Below are 18556 nucleotides of genomic sequence, written 5' to 3' on the forward strand. Positions count from 1 at the left end.
TCTTTTCTCCACCTTATTTTATAGATGAGGCTGAGTCAGGAGAGAGGGTGAAGTGACTTGCCCAGGATCACACAGCTAGTTAAGTGTCTGAGACCAGATTTAAACTCATTCCATGCTCAGAATTCTATCCCCTGTGCCACCTAGCTGTCCCTCATTGGACTAGGTGAGTACTAAGCACTCCTAAGTGACAGAATTCTGATTCTGTGGTGCTGCCATCTTTTTCTTGGTGATCTCCCCAGCTTTTGTAGGTTCAGTTGTCCTCTCTGTGCACATAGCTCTCAGATCTTCCTATCAAACTTTCATTTCTTCAGAGCTCCAGTTCTACATTTCCAATTGCCTGCTGGATGTATTCACTGGAATATCCCATAGGCATCTTAGACTCTGCATGTCCCAAACAGAGCTCCTTCCTTTTCTCTTTTCTCATAAATCCTCCCCTTTTCCTAAACTGATCCATATTTCTCAAAAGCACCATCATTCTCCTAGTCACTCAGTTCCTAAATATTCTTCTTTGACTCTTCACTCTCATTTCCCCAAATGTCCAGTTCCTTAAGTCTTACCAATTTCCCCCTCTCAGCATCTCTTAGGGTCTCTGCCTTCTCATGCCTAATGCCCTGGTTCATCCTCTCATTCCCTGGGCTTCTGAATTAGCGTCCTAATTGATCTTCCCAGTTCCAGTGATCCCTGCCACAAAATATTTTCTGCGTAGCTACTAGATTGATATTCTTAAAATATAGTTCTGACCATGTTACTTCACTGCCTAAGAAACCTTAGCAATTCCCAATTGCCTCAAACACAACATATAAGCTTCCATGTTTAATATGTAAAGCCCTTTATAATTTAACCATAGCTTTCTGATTTTTAGTTTTTTTGTTATCTTTTGATACTTTGCTTGTTCCCTAAGATCCAGTTTATAGTGCCACTTCGCTTCCCTGAGACTCAGTTTACTTTTTTGGGAAATGGGAATAGTGTTTGTACTTATTAAAAAACTAGACTGATCAATGGATAGAGTGCTGGGCTTGAAGTCAGGAAGATCTGAGTTAAATTTGGACTCAGTAATTTACTAGCCATGTGACCCTGAGTGAGTCACTTAACCTCTGTTTGCCTCAGTTTCCTCAACTGTAAAATTGGGATAACAATAGCACCTATTTCCCAGGGTTGTTATGAATATCAAATGAGTTAATATTTGTAAAGTTATTAACACAGTATCTGGCACATAGTTTATACTATCTAAATATTATTATTAAATATTACCTCACAAAGCTGTTGCAAGGAAAGCTTTTGCAAACCATCAACATTTATAGAAATAGAAGGAACTGTGAGAAAGAACTGTAGAAATGTCAGCTGTTATCCTAATGGATGCACTCTGTTTTTTGATTGTAGGTCTAATATAACCAGGAGGGCAGGCAGAATAAAAGAGAGTTCTATAAAAAATAGAGCCATAAGCTTGACAGAAGAATTTAGTTATGTTTTGGGGCGAGGAAAACCAGATAAATATACACTGGTCTGGAAACAGAAAGCTCAATTTAAAAAAAATCAAAATAATTTCATTCAAAGAGAATTCGCCTTATATTTGGACCCATATGGGAATTTCTGGAAAGTTTTATAGTCAGAGATATTGTAAGCCTTCTCACATCAGTACAATAGAATCCCTAATGGGAAATACAGTGTTTATTATACTAAAGAGCTCTCCAGTTTACTCAAAACACCAACACTTTGAGAGAGGTATAATTTTGTCCCCACTGATTGATAAGATTTTTAAGCCTTTTGTAAAAAGCTCTGCAAGTATACTTATTTTCCCATAAGCTGTCTGCACTGATTCTGTGGAATTTTCACAGATTGTTTCACAAGTATAGCATATGAGAATATGAGGAATGTTCAGAATGAAAGGGCAAGCTTCCCTCAGGACTACTGGGAAATTGAAGTAGAGGGCTGCCATTTTTAAGGAACAGAATTGTAATGTAGTCTGAACTCATTCATTCATTTATTTCAACAAGTATTTATTTATTTTAAGCTTTATCTTTTCCTCTACCTTTATTCTTTTTTTTCTTAACACTATTATTTTCCCCCAATTACATGTAAAAACAATTTTTAACATTCAGTTGAGTTCCAAATTCTCCCCCTCCTTCTCCTTTTCTCATCCTTCCCTGAAAGAGTAAACAATTTGATATAGATTTTACATAGGCAATCATGTCAAATTTTTTCCCATATCAGTCAAACAAAACTCAAGCAGAAGAAATGAAAAACCAAAATATAGTACATTTCAGTCCATTTTCAGACTCAGTTCTTTTTCTGGAGACATTTTTTTATCATGAGTCCTTTGGAATTGTCCTGGATCATTGTATTGCTGACAATAGCTAAATCAGTTCTTTGTATGGAATTGCTGTTATCTTGTATGATGTTCTAGAGGTTCTACTCATTTCTCTCTGTATCACTTCATGCAGGTATTTCCAGGCACCGAGTATTTATTTTAAAAACCCTTACCTTCTGTCTTAGAATTGATACTAATTTTGGTTTCAAGGCAGAAGAGCATAAGGACTAGGCAGTTGGGATTCAGTGACAGCAGTTGCCCAAGGTCCTGTCTCCAAGCCCAGCTCTCTATCCATGACATACTTACAATAGGCCTAGGCATGGTGCAGGTTCTGTGCAACATGAAGACAAAAGGAGGGAGCTTACAGTTGTATTATATAATATTCACCAGTCTTTCTAGCCACTCTCCTCCATTTAGCCAGGGAAGCCACTTCTCCTGACTCTGAATGCACCTTGATTGACTACTGGCTGTGAAGTACTGCATTTAGACTCTGGATCATATCACTTGCAAAACTGATTAGATACTGGTTCATAGGGTTTGCTAATCATTTTATGCATGTTAATCCTTTCTCTTCAACTGAATCATACCTTTCCTTGAGGGGAAGGACATCCTGTATAAGTCTCATATGTTCCTCCACTGCTCCAAATACATATTCATTACATACTTACTGATAGAATGGATTAACTGACTCGGGAATCCAAATTCAATCAATAAACAAGCATTTATTTAGCTTTTCTCTGTACTCAAATACAAGCTGTGTGACCCTGGGCAAGTCACTTAATCCTGTTTGCCTCAGTTTCTTTATCTGTAAAATGAACTGGAAAAGGAAATAGAAAACCATTCTACTATCTCTGCCAAGAAAACCCTTAATGGGATCACAGAATATATAGATATTGATAATCCAATAGAGAGAGGAGAGAGGAGGAAAATTAGATAGATATGAGATAGTCCAATAGGGAGGGGAGAGAGGAGGGAAATTAGATAGATAGATAGATAGATAGATAGATAGATAGATAGATAGATAGATAGACAGACAGACAGACAGATAGATAGATAGATAGATAGATAGATAGATAGATAGATAGATAGATAGATAGATAGATATGAGATAATCCAATAGGGAGGGGAGAGAGGAGGGAAATTAGATAGATAGATAGATAGATAGATAGATAGATAGATAGACAGATAGATAGATAGATAGATAGATAGATAGATAGATAGATAGATAGATAGATAGATAGATAGATAGATATGAGATAATCCAATAGGGAGGGGAGAGAGGAGGGAAAATTTGATAGATAGATTGTATATATATATATGAGATAATCCAATAGGGAGGGGAGAGAGGAGGGATATTATAGATAGATAGATAGATAGCTATAGTTATAGATATGTAGATATATATAAGATAATCCAAAGGGAGAGGAGAGAGGAAGGAACTGACCAGAAAGAAAGGCCTTTTGCAGACAATGGGAGTTAAACTGAGTCTTGAAAGAAAGTAGGGATACCAGCAGACAGACATGAGGAGAGAGCTTTTTCAACATGTTATTTAGCCAGTGAAGATATGAAATTGGGAGATGAAGTGTTGTATTTGAGGGACAGCAAGTAGGCCAATGGCCTTGTTCATTAAGTACAGTGGAAAGGAATCAAGAATCTTTGTTCTTCCTAATTGATGTTTATAGTTTAAAAAAACCCACAAAAAACTTTGTAAGTTCTCTATTTCCTTTTTTCCTCTGGGAGGGATTCTTAATACATATAGTCTTGATTATTTCACCCTATCTAAGGAAGGAAAAGACCCTATCTCTTTTTTCACACTCTACCAGTCATGACCCTATTTTCTCTTATGTAACTTTTTTACCTGGTTTTCTTTCCACAAAGGGAATAGATCTAACTAGTCATTTCCCAAGTACCTCCCATTGCCTATACTCCTGCTATGCTAATTATGCTCCAGAAAGAAAGGTTTGGGGGACTAAGAAAAGGTAGTAAAAGTTACTGTACTATATCTAGAATGGTCATTATCTAATCTGGGATTAAAGTTTGTAAATTATGCAGCCTTTACATTGAGTTTCATTTATTCTTCCTAAACTACATGGAATAAACAAAAGGAAGCACCTCTTCCAGTTTCCAAACCTCATTAGGTATCATTAAGTATCTAGCTGGTCTTTCTGCAGTGTCCTCTAAATTGGTTCTTTCCTTTCCACTCCCAATGCTGTCTTCTAGTTCAAGCACTTATTATCTCCAAATAGGTTTTTGTGCCTTTAACATCTTCAGATCTTCCAGTTTATTCCATGACCATTGACAGATTAGTCTTTCTAATGAAAAAGCCTTGAGCATGTCACCTATCTGCTCAAAAACACTCAATATCTCCCTATTGCTTAATGAGGAGACTTTTCCTAGTTTTTCCAGGAGTTAGTGCTCTCCAATTCATTCCCAAGTTTCTCTGTATTTAACTGAGTACATACTATTTTCCCCTGTAGAATGGAAGTTCTTTGAGAGGAAGTATTGACTCAATTTTGTCTTTCTATCCTCCATCATCTAATACAATATCTTGTGTATAATAGCATCAATAAATGCTTGTCCAATGAATGAATAATTCTTTAGATTACTTCTAGCTCAAAATCTATGTTCTTGTGAACCCAGGGTTAATGGATAGGTCTTATTCATCTTTGTTTCCCATGTAGAACCTACTCATTATCTTGTAAAAATAAGGGATAGGGATATGATAGTAAGGAAAAGGAATAAGCATTTATTAAGTACCTGCTGTATATCAGACATTGTGCTAAATGCTCTGCAGATTTATATTATTTATATGAGAGGTAAGTTCCATTATTGTCCCCTTTTTCAGTTGAGGAAGGGGCAGCTAAATGGTGCAGTGGATAGAGCTCCAGGCCTAGAGTCAGGAAGACCTGAGTTCAAATAGGGTCTCGGATATTAGCTGTGTGACCTTGGGCAAGTCACTTTTTACCTTGTTTGCATCAGTTTCCTCATCTGGAAATGAGCTGGAGAAGGAAATGGCAAACCATTCCAGTAGTGCTGCCAAGAAAATTCCAAATGGGTTCACAAAGGACATGACTGAAAATGACTGAACAACAAAAACAGTTGAGGAAAACTGAGGCACACAAGTTAAGTGACTTGCCCCAATGTCACACACAGCTAGCTAAGACTGCATTTGAACTCAAGACTATAAGACTAAGGCCCAGTACTCTGTCCCCTGTGTTGCATAGCTGCCTTGGCACTGGCCCTGTGATTTTGTTGATAATAAGTGATCTAGATGAGGAAATTCCCTTTGCTAAATTAGCAAGTCAGCACTTTCTCTGCCACTTACATTCTTGGAAAATTATCTAGCAGGCATTCAATAAATGACAAATGAGCAAATAAAAGGAAGAGTAAAATGGGAAATGGAGGAGGGAAAGATCACAGGGCAGAACTATGGGCTGGAAAATGGGAGGTGTCACAGAATTAGAGGGAGAAGGAACCATCTTCCATGCCTAGAATGTACTTTTTCCTCATTTCTCTTCATGAACATCCATTCAAGGGTTACCTCATCTGTGAAGAGTTTCCTTCCATTTTAATTAATATTTAATCATTTTAACAATTTATCAATTCCCTTCCCTCATTCTTAGGCCTTTTCTCCCTCCTTAAATTATCATACCTGTGTGTATACCTATTAGTAGAAACTTCCTTGTGGGCAGGGATTCTCTGTATTTTCTCCTTTATGGCTCTATTGCCCAGCCCAGTGCCTTATATTTACTCAGTAGGTTTCAATTTATCAACAAGCACTTATTAAGTGCCTGCTCTGTGCCAGGCCCATTGCTGGGTACTGGAGATACGAATAAAAAATGACAAGATTTTTTTTCATCTAGAAGCTTGAAATATAGTCAAGGGAGGAAACACGTACCAATATAATATATACCAAGAAGCTCCAATGAAGAACAGTACTCATAAGAGGCCAATCAGAAAAGATTTCCTCCTTAGAGAAGGGAATGCTTGAGCTGAATCTTTTTTTTTTTAAACCCTTACTTTTCCTCTTGGAGTCAAAACTGATTATTGCCTCCAAGGTGGAAGAGTGGTAAGGGCTAGGCAATGGGGGTCAAGTGACTTGCCCAGGGTCACACAGCTGGGTTGAGCTGAGTCTTGAAGGAAACTAGGGAAACCAAGCAGAAGACATAAGGAGGGATTGCATTCTAGGGCTGGGCCATAGTGTGTATGAAGGAGAATAATGCCTAATAAAGCTGGGAAGGTATGTTGGAACAAGGTTGTGAAGTCTTTTAAATGCCCGACAGGAGTTTAAACTTGATTTTTAAGGTATCAAGGAGCCACTGGAGTTATTTTGAGTTAGAACAGTGAACTATGCAGACATGTGCTTTAGGAAAATAACATTATGAATTTAAAAAATATATTGAGTCAGAGGAGATTTCATGGGCTCCTATTCTAATAAATAATTTTAAAATCATTTTTTAAATCATTACTGTAAGGCAGAAGATAAATGTTTTTAAAAAGTCATTAGTGATTCTAAGATTCTTTAGAATCATTACTGATTCTAAGGCAGAAGAGCATTAAGGACTAGGCAGTAAAGGTTAAGTGACTTGTCTAGGGTCACATAGCTAGAAAGTGTCTGAGTCCATGTTTGAACCCAGGACCTCAGGTCTCTGTGCCTGGCTCTCAGTCCACTGAGTCACCTCACTGCCCTTCTAATAAACTCTTTACTCAAGAAATTATTTTTCAACTTTTCCCTTTCAAATAAGTATTTATTTTCATTCTCTTCTAATCTTTCCTCTTAACCAAAAAATGAGCATTTGTAATATACATACATTGAGTCAAGCAAAATAAATTCTTCATTGATCATGTCCAGATATTTTTTCTCATTCTATATAATGAGTCCATCATCTGTAGACAGTATACACCATCTTTGGGCTTTGGGAATGGTGGTTGGTCATGGATCAGAGTTCTTTGTTCTTTTTATTTCTTTTGAATTAATTTATTTAGTCAATTTAGAACATTATTCCTTGGTTACAAGAATCACATTATTTCCCTCCCTCCCCTCACCCTACCCTTCCCATAGCTGACACACAATTCCCCTGGGTTTTACACTTGTCCTTGATCAGAACCTATTTCCATGTTGTTGGTGTTTGCACTAGGATCATCATTAATCTACATCTTCAATCATATCCCCCTCGACCCATGTATTCAAGCAGTTGTTTTTCTTCTGTGTTTCTACTCCCACAGTTTTCCTCTGAATGTTGATAGTGTTTTTTTTCTCGTAGAATGGATCAGAGTTCTCAAGTGTTTCAAAGTTCTTGTCTTTACAGTGTGGTCATATAAATTGCTCAACTGATTCTCTTCACTTTACTTTGCATCAGCACATAGAAGTCTTCCCAGGTATCTCTAAATTTGCCCCTTTCACCATTCTTACAAGAACGATTCTATTACATTCATAAACCATAATTTATTCAAGTGTAGCTCAAATAATGGTTGTATTTGCAGTTTCTAGATCTTTGCCACTATAAAAAAGAGCTTCTAAAAATATTTTTGTGCATATGAGTCCTTTCCTTCTCTCTTTAATTTCACTGGGGCTTGGGCCTAGTAATGGTTTCAGGAGGTCAAAGGCCTCCTGTAATGTTTATGTAATAGTTTAGTGACTTTTGGGACAAAATGTCACATTTCTTTCCAGAATGTCTAGACTGATTTCCAACTCAACCATTAGTACATTTACATTAAAGTGCTTGTTTTCAACCTTTCCAACATATCTCATTTTCTTTTTTGGTTTTTCTTCCAACATAATGAGCATGTTAGAACCTCAGAATTGCTTTAAATATACATTTTTGTAATTATTAGTGATTTGGACCATTTTTTCCCTTCCTTTGAAAACTCATATCCATTGGCCATTTTTCAGTTGGTGAATGGCCCTTCGAATTTAAATCAGTCCCATATATACCTTGGAAAGGAGACCATTATTAATGAAACTTGATGCAAAGGGATTCCTTCCTTAAACCAGATAACTTTCCTTTCTGTTTTAGCTTTTCTTAATGTCTAACTTCAATTTCTTCTCTTAAAAGTAGAAATGAAAGACTGGCCAAAAAAAAAAAAAAGGAAAATGGTATCCACCAGGCAGCTGAAAGGAAGTCTTTGTATCTTTCTAAGCATCTTGCATTGTAGCTTGTACCCTTGTGGTTTGATCATTTTCAGTGGCTTCCCACTCTTAATGACTCAATTTGGGATTTTCGTGGCAAAGATACAAGAGTGATTTGCCATTTCCTTCTCTAACTCATTTCACGGATGAAGAAACTGAGGCAATCGGGTTTAAGTGACTTGCCCAGGGTCATAGCTAATAAGTAGCTGAGGCCAGATTTGAACTCAGGGAAATAAGTTTTCTTGACTCTAGGCTTGGTACTTTACTATGCTACTTAGCTGCCCATCTTGTACTGAGTAGGTGCTTAACTTATTTTCTAAATTCATGGCTTAAAAAGCTTCTTTGAATTTCTAATTGCCCTTTTTTCTTTTCTATTTTTAATTTAATTTGCTCTTTTAGGGACTTTTCCTGGCCCTAAATTAATATGTGCTTTTATAGTTGGTGGAAGTACTCTGATTTCCTTAAACTCTAAAGCTAAATAGTAGAGAAAAGAGCAGAGGGATTTTAAGGAATGGTACATCATAGCTGATATAAGGTTCTTAAAGATTTATTAACATTTTGCACGGTATTTCATTTGTGAGGTAAGTTTTACTGGCATTATCTCTATTTTATGGTTGATGAAACTGAGTTAGAGAAGTTGTAACTTGTCCACATTCACACTTTTCAGAGTCAAGATGTGAACTCAGCTCTTTCCCCCTATATGTCCTATATTTTTTAATGATAATAACTAATATCTAATATATTTTTAAAAATAGCTAGAATTTTTATCAATCAATCAGCACACATATATTAAATTCCTACTATGTGCCAGACACTTTGCTAACAGCTGGGGAAAAAATCTCACAAAAACTCTGGGAGATAGGTATCACAGATGGGATTATCATTCCCATTTTGTATCGGAGGAACCTGAGGTTTAAAGAGACAAACGTCCTTTCCCACAGCCCCATGGCTAGTGAGTATCACAGACATGGTTTCAAACCAAGGCATTTCTTGACTCTATGCCAAATGCTTTTTCTATTACATTGCTTGGCTTCTTATAGTCCAAGGAATATAGAAGGAAGTGGGAAGAGTAATGTGCCATAAATTGCAATGGGAACTTAAAGAGAACTTTTATTCACATCCTACTTTGATGCCTCTTTGTAGTATGGAGGAGATCCTTGGGTTCTCTAAGGCTACTTTCCAATAGAATGTAAGTTCCTTGAGTGAAGGAACTTTCTTTTTTATTTTCAATCTTCAGACATGGCAGTTACTTAATATTTGTGGAATGGAATTAATTGAATGTGTCAACATGGAAATCTAGAAATCCCCAGTTTATTTAGTTGGGAGGTAGAAAGCCCAGGTTTTGACCTGGTCACCGGAGAGTTCCTCCCCTGAGGGATGGTCCCACTTCCCCAGACAATAGACATCCACTTGAGGTGGGAGGTAGAGCCTTTCCCCATATATCCCCCCTCCCCAGGATTGAACAGACTTCTTGCCAGACTGAGCCAAAGCTGAAGTGGATGTCTATTTGTCTGGAGAAGTGGGACTTTCCCTCAGGGGGGAAACTCTCCTGTGACCAGGTCAAAACCTGGGCTTTCTACCTCCCAACTAAATAAACTGGGGATTTCTAGATTTCTACTTTGACAAATGCCAATGCAATGTAAACTCTGGTAGGCCCTCCCGGAAGTTGTTGAGTTTTGAAGATTGGGCCAATGACTGCCCTGTTAACTTGGGAAAAACACAAAACTACAAAAGTAGTTAGAAAAACCAAGTCTTTAATCAGGAAAGAAATAGTCACCACATGGAGTCAAAGGCCTAAAAACCATACAAAGTCAAGGGCTCCGGGACTCTGGGAACAGTATCTCTGAGAGGATCACCTCACCAGAGGATTCTCCCAAGAGCAATAGAATTTGGGGAATTTATATACCATTTGGGGAACTAAGGACAGGGAAGTATGATTGATTGACATTACCATGGCTACAAGAAATGGGAAGTCCTAGACTGGATGATCTGCTGCTTTATAATGGATATAAAAGGAAGGGTGAGAGGACTTTGATACTTTGGGAGAAACTACTAAGACAAAAGGGTACTTAACATTTGATTTAAGTCTCCCTTAGGGTCTATTGTTCAGTCTGAAACTGGTGTGTCTGAGAACTCCCTCTGGGCTAATTCTCTTGGGCCCAGGGCGAACTTGGGGTCTCCAAATTTCAAGTTGACAACCCTAAGCAACTACTGAGAGACTTATTATAAGAATAACCACACACATCAATTCATAAAGACCTTCTTGGGGTTATGACTTGCCTCTGGTAGAGGGAATACCCACATTGATGAAATCACTGATCTTTTGAATATTTAAAAGGATGTGAAATTCTGGTATGAGTGAGCCGGTCCATAGCTTGGGGACTAAGGGTCACATGGAAAGGAAGGGCTGCAGATAGACTCTAAAAGCATTTAAGGAACTCTTCTGAAAAGATTTGAAAGATTAGAACTGGAAAAGGGGCTGTTTGTTTGCTGCCCTTATTCTTCTGGTTGCTCAGGTCCTGAGAATACCAGAATTTTTATATTGAAGTTGAGATGAGTGTCACAGTCTCTTCCCTTCCCTCCTTTACTACCACCACTAGTTTTTTTGTTTGTTTTTTTTTTTTCTCAGAAAACAAACAAACAAAAAAACCTACTGATCATTTGAATGGACTTTGTCTTCCTATTGGCATCTGTGCCCCTTTGGTTTGCAATCAGGGTGAGGGCATCATATAGAAGATACTTCACCATCTTGTGAGTCTGATGAATGGTATTGGATTCTTTATTCCCCTGTGAGAAGGAACTGGCCTAGTGTTAAGAATTTTCCAGGCTGGTTTCCTTCTTTTCAGGAATGAAAAAATAATCTAAAAGCAAGTAAGGCCATATCTCGTACTTCATCCAACTTGGCTAAATCTCGATCCCAAACAGAACATACGTAAACAGGCTCAACGTTTTCTTAGGGTCCACGGGGTTGGGTAACTTAAAAAAGGGTTTATTTAGTAATTCAATTTACTGTGAAGGAAACTGAGACTTAGAATTATCCAGTAGACTTGCCCAAGGTCACATGAGGTGGGGCCATGGAATGCATGACTGGAGACCCCCCCACCCTCCCGGGCTTTTTCTACCACACCCCTCTGCTTTCTTCTCTCTTTGGTCCTAGCCCCCCCCCCCCCCGCCCTTCCATCGGCCAGCCAGTCAACCAGCAGTTAGGAGCTTACTCTGTGCCACACTACATTGTTTCTGCTGTCTGATCCTTCAGAAACTTCTGCTGGTTCACAGGGGTGGGGACGGAACCTTTACTCATAAAAGACTCGACGAACTTTGAATCAATTACCTGTTTGTGCAATGGCTAGTTTTTTCCCCCTTTGATTTAAAAAAAAAAATCACTAGGGTATCTTGTTGGCCGAAGCTATCATCCTATCAAAAGATGGGGGTGGGGTGGGACGGTTAGGGAAACCAGTTGGGTCTTAGCAGTGGGTGGCAAATTCTCTGTTGACTGCGGAGACACTGCTCTGGGGCTGGTGCTCATTTGTGTGGGTGGGACCATGAATTGGTAATTGGGTTTGTGCGAACCTCTTAGTTGGGGCTGAGAGATAAGATTTGTTTTAGCGGATGGCCTAGAAGTCTGCCGGAGTGTGGAAAATAAACAATTACCGCCTCCCCTTCGGTGTGCCTTTAAAAACCCGCGGTTTGCTTTAAAACGGACATTGTTTTTCTTTAATTCCGTCTCTGGCTGCCGTCTACCTTTCTACTGCGAGATAAGTAAGAAGGAAAAGTGTAATTTTAGCTAAGACTTTTCTCCTGGGGAGAGGGGGGAAAATTGGAAAGGCTTTGGGAGTTATGATAGGAATTTGTAGTTTGGGAGGAATGGAATATTTTTTTCTGCACCCAAGATTCGACCGCATCGCAATTCCTTTTTCTTTTTTTTTTTATTTTTACTTTGTACCATGTATGGCAAGAGGTTTGAGTAAAACCCGACTGGGTGACACGTTGGAGCTTAGGTAGCCTCCAGAGAATGGAGGTGGCACCCGAATTAAAAGGGGGCATTGCTCTGCCTCTGATTTGGGGCTTCTTGGCACCCCCTCAGCAGCTGTTCCAAAGAGAAACAAGGACACAAACTTCTGCAGGGTCTAGTCATCACAGGGAAGCCCCCTTAACTCGCGTGCTTGTACCTCGGGGGTGGGGTGGGGGGGATGGTGGTGGTGTAAGGGAGCTTTTAGGACCGTTGGCGGGTCAGAATAGGTTTCTCTTTTCTTTCCGAGACCCCCCCCTTCGACCCCCCCCCCCAAGCAGCAGAAAGGTAAAGTGTTCAGTGGCTCTTCAGGAGCCCAGTCACCCCCTTTTCAGGCCCCCATCCCCGATAGCCCAAGGGGCATGGAGAGAAGTGCGAGAGAAGAGGAGCCGGAGCCGGCTGGGGAAATCTCCTGTGTGTGATCCCACAGTGGAACTGGGCTAGGACCTGGAGCTGAGGTGGCCAGGGAAGGAGAGGATTGGGGCCGGAGGGTGACAGCCTCTCTCTTCCACTGGACAGCCTCCTGCCCTCCCCTTCCCATTTCGCCGCCCCTACATCTCCAGACGGGAGCAGAGAAGCTCGGTGCTCCTCTCTGCTAGTCTCACTGCAGCTCTAGTCGCGGCTGCCTGCCGGCAGCCCAGCCCACGTTTTCTCTCTCTCCGGCTCCCTCCCCCCTCCTGCTTTCCCCTCCCCTCCCCTCCCCTTTCTTCCCCCCTCCTCTTTCCTGGTCATGTGTCGCCTTTTTTTGTTTGCAGTGGAAACAATTTATCGCTCTTCTGCTAGCCCCGGCCCCCAAACGCTGCCGATCTCGAGTGGGGAGGTCGGACGGGCCGGGGAGGGGGCGGGGGGAGAGGAAAGAAAAGAGGCCGACTGCAGCAGGTCCCATGTCTCTCCCTTACCCTTCTCTCCCCTTCCTCCTCCTCCTCTTCCCGCTTCTGTTCCCCACGACCACCTCCTCCCTCGCTACTGCCTGCTGCACATTGTTAGCCTGGAGAGGAAGCGATGTGCACCTCCATCAGATGAAAGTTTGTAACCTCACGCCCAAGGGCAGCGGTGGAATCTAATCCCACCCTCCACCCCCCATCCCCTTCCCCACCCCACCCTGCCCCTGTCCCCGGCTGGAGCCAGGTAAGTTTATTTCGAGCTTTTGCAGGCTTCCTAGTGTATTCCGGGTGGGTGGTGGATCGGGAGAGGATGGGAGAAAAGTGAGGCTGGGGCCCAGCAGGATGGGCCGGGAATTGGTGGAGACCTACTCGTCTGTTTTAATTTATGAAGGTGGTCCTCACCCCTCTGCAGCTGGGTATCTGGGTGGGGTGGGGAGGCATGTTTGCTCTGAGGTACGGAATGCGGCGGGGTTGGCCCAAGTGGGCAGAGGAAGAGAACCCCGGCGGAGCTAAGTTGGTTGGTCTAGAGAGTTTCCTGACCCGACGTACAGGATGTTTTCCTATTGCTTCGATTTCCGAAAGAAAAAAAAGAGAAAAGAAAAAGAAAGCGACCCCTTCACAAACAGACAAGAGTTGGTTTTGTGTGAGGAGGACCGAGGTCTTAGTCATTAAGACTGGGACTTGGGGGGGTCCCCAAGAGTGAGTGGACGAAACGGTTCTTAAGATAACAAGAGATGTGCCTAACAAAGATTTTTTTTTGAAGCTGTCCAGCCTTGGCAAGGGGTAGAAAGGGGAGTAAGTCTCCTGAAACCTTACCCACCACCCAGGCCCACATCTCCCCTTCTCTATCATGGTTTCTTGGTTGCATGATAAGTTGGGGGCTGTATTTATTTTTATGACATGCAACCCGTAAGGCCAATAAAACGTTTATGACATCTGACCAGCAGTGAAGGTATGTGAGCTCCCAACTGCCCTGTGTGTGGGGAATAAGAGCAGTTTCCCCGTCTCCTAGCAACGCCGCTGATTGACTCCAAGCTTAGCCAATCGCTGCCTTCGCTGTTCCCCTTCAAATGTTTTTGACAAGTACAGTAGAAGGGAGCCCAGGGTGTGCGCGCGCAGAACCGGGGGGGGGGGTGCGGCGGGGAGAGGATGGAGTTGCCCCCGGCCCCACAAACTCTCTGACTCCTTTAGCTTCGCTATTGAAATTTCTATTCCCCCCCCACCCCCAATCCCATAGTGAACATCTGTTGAGGCCTTAACATTAATGCGTCTGCTAGTTATGGTGGAGAATTTTTAGAAGTGGGCAAGAAACAAGCTTTTCTAAAGCAGTTTATCTCTTTAAAAAAACGCAGCAAAGCATAAAAAAACTGTGTTGGGGTAATGTAACTAATTCTAAAAAGAAAAGTTGTAAGGGGGTCACCACTGAATAACTATTGACAATATCTGCTGCCTAATTGGCAGCAGATTAAAAAATGTTTGTTTAACTGCATACTCTTCTCTCCCCCCCCCCCCACTAGGGAGGGTAAAAGATTTGGCTAGTGCTGCAGTTAGAACAGAATAATGGAAAAATATTCAGCTGTGGTTTCTAGAAAATGTGTTTTAAACCAAACTTAGAGGTCAAGAGCCTTTGCACACTCTTGCTGTAAAATATATGATTTGTAGGTATGTAGTTGGGGGGGGGCAGCTAAATGGAAGGCTCTCTCGGAATAGAGGCAAAACAAAGAAATGAAAGAAGGTTATTGGACCTTACTCCCTTACTCTTTATTTTTCTAAACTTATTTTTGAAGTATCATTTAATGAAAGAAACTATTATTGCTGGCCTCCGAAAATGTTTGTTTAAAACAAAAGAAAACATGGAGAATAGCTTGTTCATTCCTTTGGGAAGCTACTGACAAATAAGCAAATTAAACAGAAAGAGAGCAGCATGTTGTCATAGCAACAGTGCAATTAAATTACTTTACTGTCAGCCATGATATAATTTTCCTGTTTAGAAGCTCATGAGACATAAAACTTTCATTTAGAGCTCAAGTTGACTTAAGCTTGAAGAGTTGGTCTAGCTTGTTCCCCTTTGAGGAGTAGGAAGTTCTATTTGTTCACCAGAAATGAAGATATTTGATGTGAACTTTCAGACCTTTGACAAAGAAGCCCAGATTTGATCTAATTATAAAGAAAACAGTTTTCAGGTTATAGTAAAACTCCTCCCCTTTGCCCACTGTTGTTGCTCCTGTTTGGCAGGAATAAAATATACCTTGTAGACAAAATTTCATTCTTGTTTCCTGCTTCAGGGAAACTTCACACTAGTGTTCTGCATTTCCTTTAAAATTAACAGATTATACTCACAGCCTTCTTATCCTTTTGGAATTGCAAGCAAGGGACTGGAGGGATCATTTCACGTACCATCTTTTCTTCCCCTGTCCTCATTTTAACAGATGAGAAAACAGCTCTAAAGAGGGAAAGACTTGCCCAAAATCACACTGATAAAAAGTAGTAGTTTGAAAGCTCGATTCAAAAAGTTGATTCAACCTTTTAGAGGAGAAAAGGTACTCTTAGGGCTACTTTTTTACTTCCTTCATTCAAAATAATGGTTATTAAGCCCAGCTGTGTAGAGGCATCTAGATAGTGCGTTGGATAGAAAGATGGGTTTGGAGTCAGGAAGGCTAGGGTTCAAATTGGTCTCATATACTTACTAGCCATATGGCCCTGGTCAAATCACTGAACTTCTGTGCCTCAGTTTCCTCAACTGTAAAAGGGAATAATAATAATAGCGCCTATCTCAGAGTTGTTGTAAAGAGCAAATGAGATACTTGTGAAGTGCGCAGCACAGTCCTGATACATTATAGGTATACTTAATTCCTTTTTCCTGTGTGAATTAATGAGCATATATGTGGGGAGGGGAGCAGGTGGGCAATTCCATTGTATTAGTATTAGTATGAAGCATTTATTAAGCACCTCAAGTTTTATGTATGACCTTAGTCAAATAACAGAAATGCACATTGTTTTAGGCAGCTCTGAGATTGTAGTTGAAGAAAAGTGTGGACTCAGTTTCATCAAAAAACCTTTCCTCATTGAGGGAACCCCTCCCCCCCCCCCAGTGAAATCAATGAACTAGTATGCTGGAAGAGATACAGATATAAAAGAAATCTGGGCCCTTACCCTCAAGGAGCTAGTAGAGAGGGATTGTTTATAGATAATTTTCGATACAAATTAGAATATAGTACGTCCATAGTGCATTTAAGTGGATTGAGTGCCAGGTCTGGAAACAGGAGGGTTATGGGTTCAAATTTGACCTCAGACCTAGCTGTGTGAGCCTGGGTGAATTACTTAACCCCAGTTGTCTAGCCCTTATCAATCTTGTTCCTTGCTTAATAATGCTTTTTAAGACAGAAGGTAAGTGTTTAATTAAAAAAAAAAAGGCTATAGTAAGCCAATAGGAGGAATGCCAAGTGTTGAGAGGAGGAAAAGATCCCTTTTATCTTTGAAAAATCAGTAAAGATTTGTTCAATGCATATTGCCACAGTGAGAGATTCTTTGGTTGAGATGGGGAGTCAAAGGACCTTGGTTTGAATCCTGACTCTGCTGTTTATTTACTTGTTAAATTTGACCTCTAGGAAGTCCCTCCCCCTCTCTGGATTTCCTCATTTATAAAACAAGAAGGCTGCTAAGGTCCCTCTCAGATCCAAATCCTGTGATCCCTTAAGTAGGGTGTCAGGGCTTTCAGACAGTCTTAATGGTTCTTTTGATAGGTCTTGACATTTTGTGTGTCTTAGCTCCTTTCCAAAATTTCCCTCCCCTTTAAACAACAAACCAAAAACAACCATCAAACCAAACTGTTTTTCAGCTGTAAAACAAGAGGCATCCAAATTACCCTTTTGCATAATTTCTGCTATGTTTCAAAACTTGTGTTGGATTTTAGATGGTTAACCAAACTTCCTATCTGCCTAGGTCATTCTTTTGAGGGCTGTTGGCACTCTTTCATTGACTTTCTTAGTTGCTATTTTATTATATGCTTCTTGTTCTAGGTCACTGATAAAAGTAGGGAAATATAATTGTGTAGCAATACATGTAGCAGCCTTCCTAGCTTCTAGAGCCTTTAGTAACCCTTCTCATCCCTCCCCTTCTCAGTGCTTCTAACATTAACCCATGGGCTCTTGAATGCCCTTTTTGAATACTCAAAAGTTACTGCCTTTTAAAATAAGCTGATTTCTTGTTTCAGTCCAGATATGCAGGGTTCTTCTTCACTTTTTTTCAGACTATACCGATACAGCTCTGCTTAAAATTGCAGATCTTGTTACTTGTGAATGGGAGAGATGCTGGGGAAAGAGGGAGAGAAATCCAAGAAAACACTAAAATGGATGTGGCCTCCTGACAATACAGTTTAATCACAATGCAGTCAGGATGTACTCAAAATGAGAACAGCTGAACTTAATCTGAAACAACTGGCTTTAAGCTCTGTGTGTGTGTGAGTGTGTATACGTACTATGTACACACATGTATCCATAAATATAAATATAAAGACTCACACACATATATTTATATATGTGTGTCTTATATGTTGTTGTTCAGTAGTTTTTCAGCCCTGTCTAAGTCTTTGTGATTTCATTTGGATTTTTCTTGGCAAAGATACTGGAGTACTTTGCCATTTCCTTCTCCAGCTAATTTTACAGAGAAGGAAAATTGGGCAAATTGTGAAGTGATATGCCCAGGGTCATACAGCCAGTAAAGTATCTGAGGCTGTATTTGAACTCTGGAGTTCTCTTAACTCCAAGGCTGGCCCTCTATCTACTGAGTCACCAATATTATATATACGCCTATGTATATATTTAAACATAAACAAATATTTTAAAGCCCAGAGATGTGTATATAATGTATAATACATTTAAACACTTTTGCATCCTCAACAATATTTATTGTTGGATTCAGGGAAACCTGGCTGCACGTAAGTACTGATATCAAGGAAATACAAGAAAGCAGCCCTCTTTGACTTATTTGTAGGACCTGTGAATTTTAGCCCCAATTTGGACAGTTATGGTCATTAGGCAAGTCACTTTCACCTCAGTTTTCTCATCTGTAAAATGAAGATGAGAATACTTTACTTCCTCCCTCACAAGGTCATGAGGAAATTGCATCTTAACCTCTTTTCTTTTTTTTAAACCCTTACCTTCCCTGTTGGAGTCAATACTGTGTATTGGCTACAAGACAGAAGAGTAGTAAGGGCTAGGCAATGG

General features: G+C 40.3%; 1 protein-coding gene across 21 annotated transcripts in view; it reads left to right on the plus strand.

Moving 5' to 3' along the window:
- The window catches only part of FOXN3 (forkhead box N3), a 547426-nt gene that overhangs the window by 231088 nt on the left and 297782 nt on the right, over positions 1-18556 (plus strand). Inside the window, exon 1 of one of the 21 annotated variants that reach the window (XM_007472644.3) lies at positions 12028-12197. The exons of 16 other annotated variants lie outside the window; for them this stretch is intronic. The gene's annotated coding sequence lies outside the window, so the exon portion shown is untranslated. Of the gene's footprint in view, positions 1-12027; positions 12198-12827; positions 13576-15073; positions 15872-18556 lie in introns of those variants that run through there. 4 more of the 21 variants (XM_056810552.1, XM_056810557.1, XM_007472643.3 and 1 more) reach the window with 4 other exon arrangements.

Source organism: Monodelphis domestica, chromosome 1 (assembly GCF_027887165.1).
Source record: "Monodelphis domestica isolate mMonDom1 chromosome 1, mMonDom1.pri, whole genome shotgun sequence".
Taxonomy (NCBI): domain Eukaryota; kingdom Metazoa; phylum Chordata; class Mammalia; order Didelphimorphia; family Didelphidae; genus Monodelphis; species Monodelphis domestica.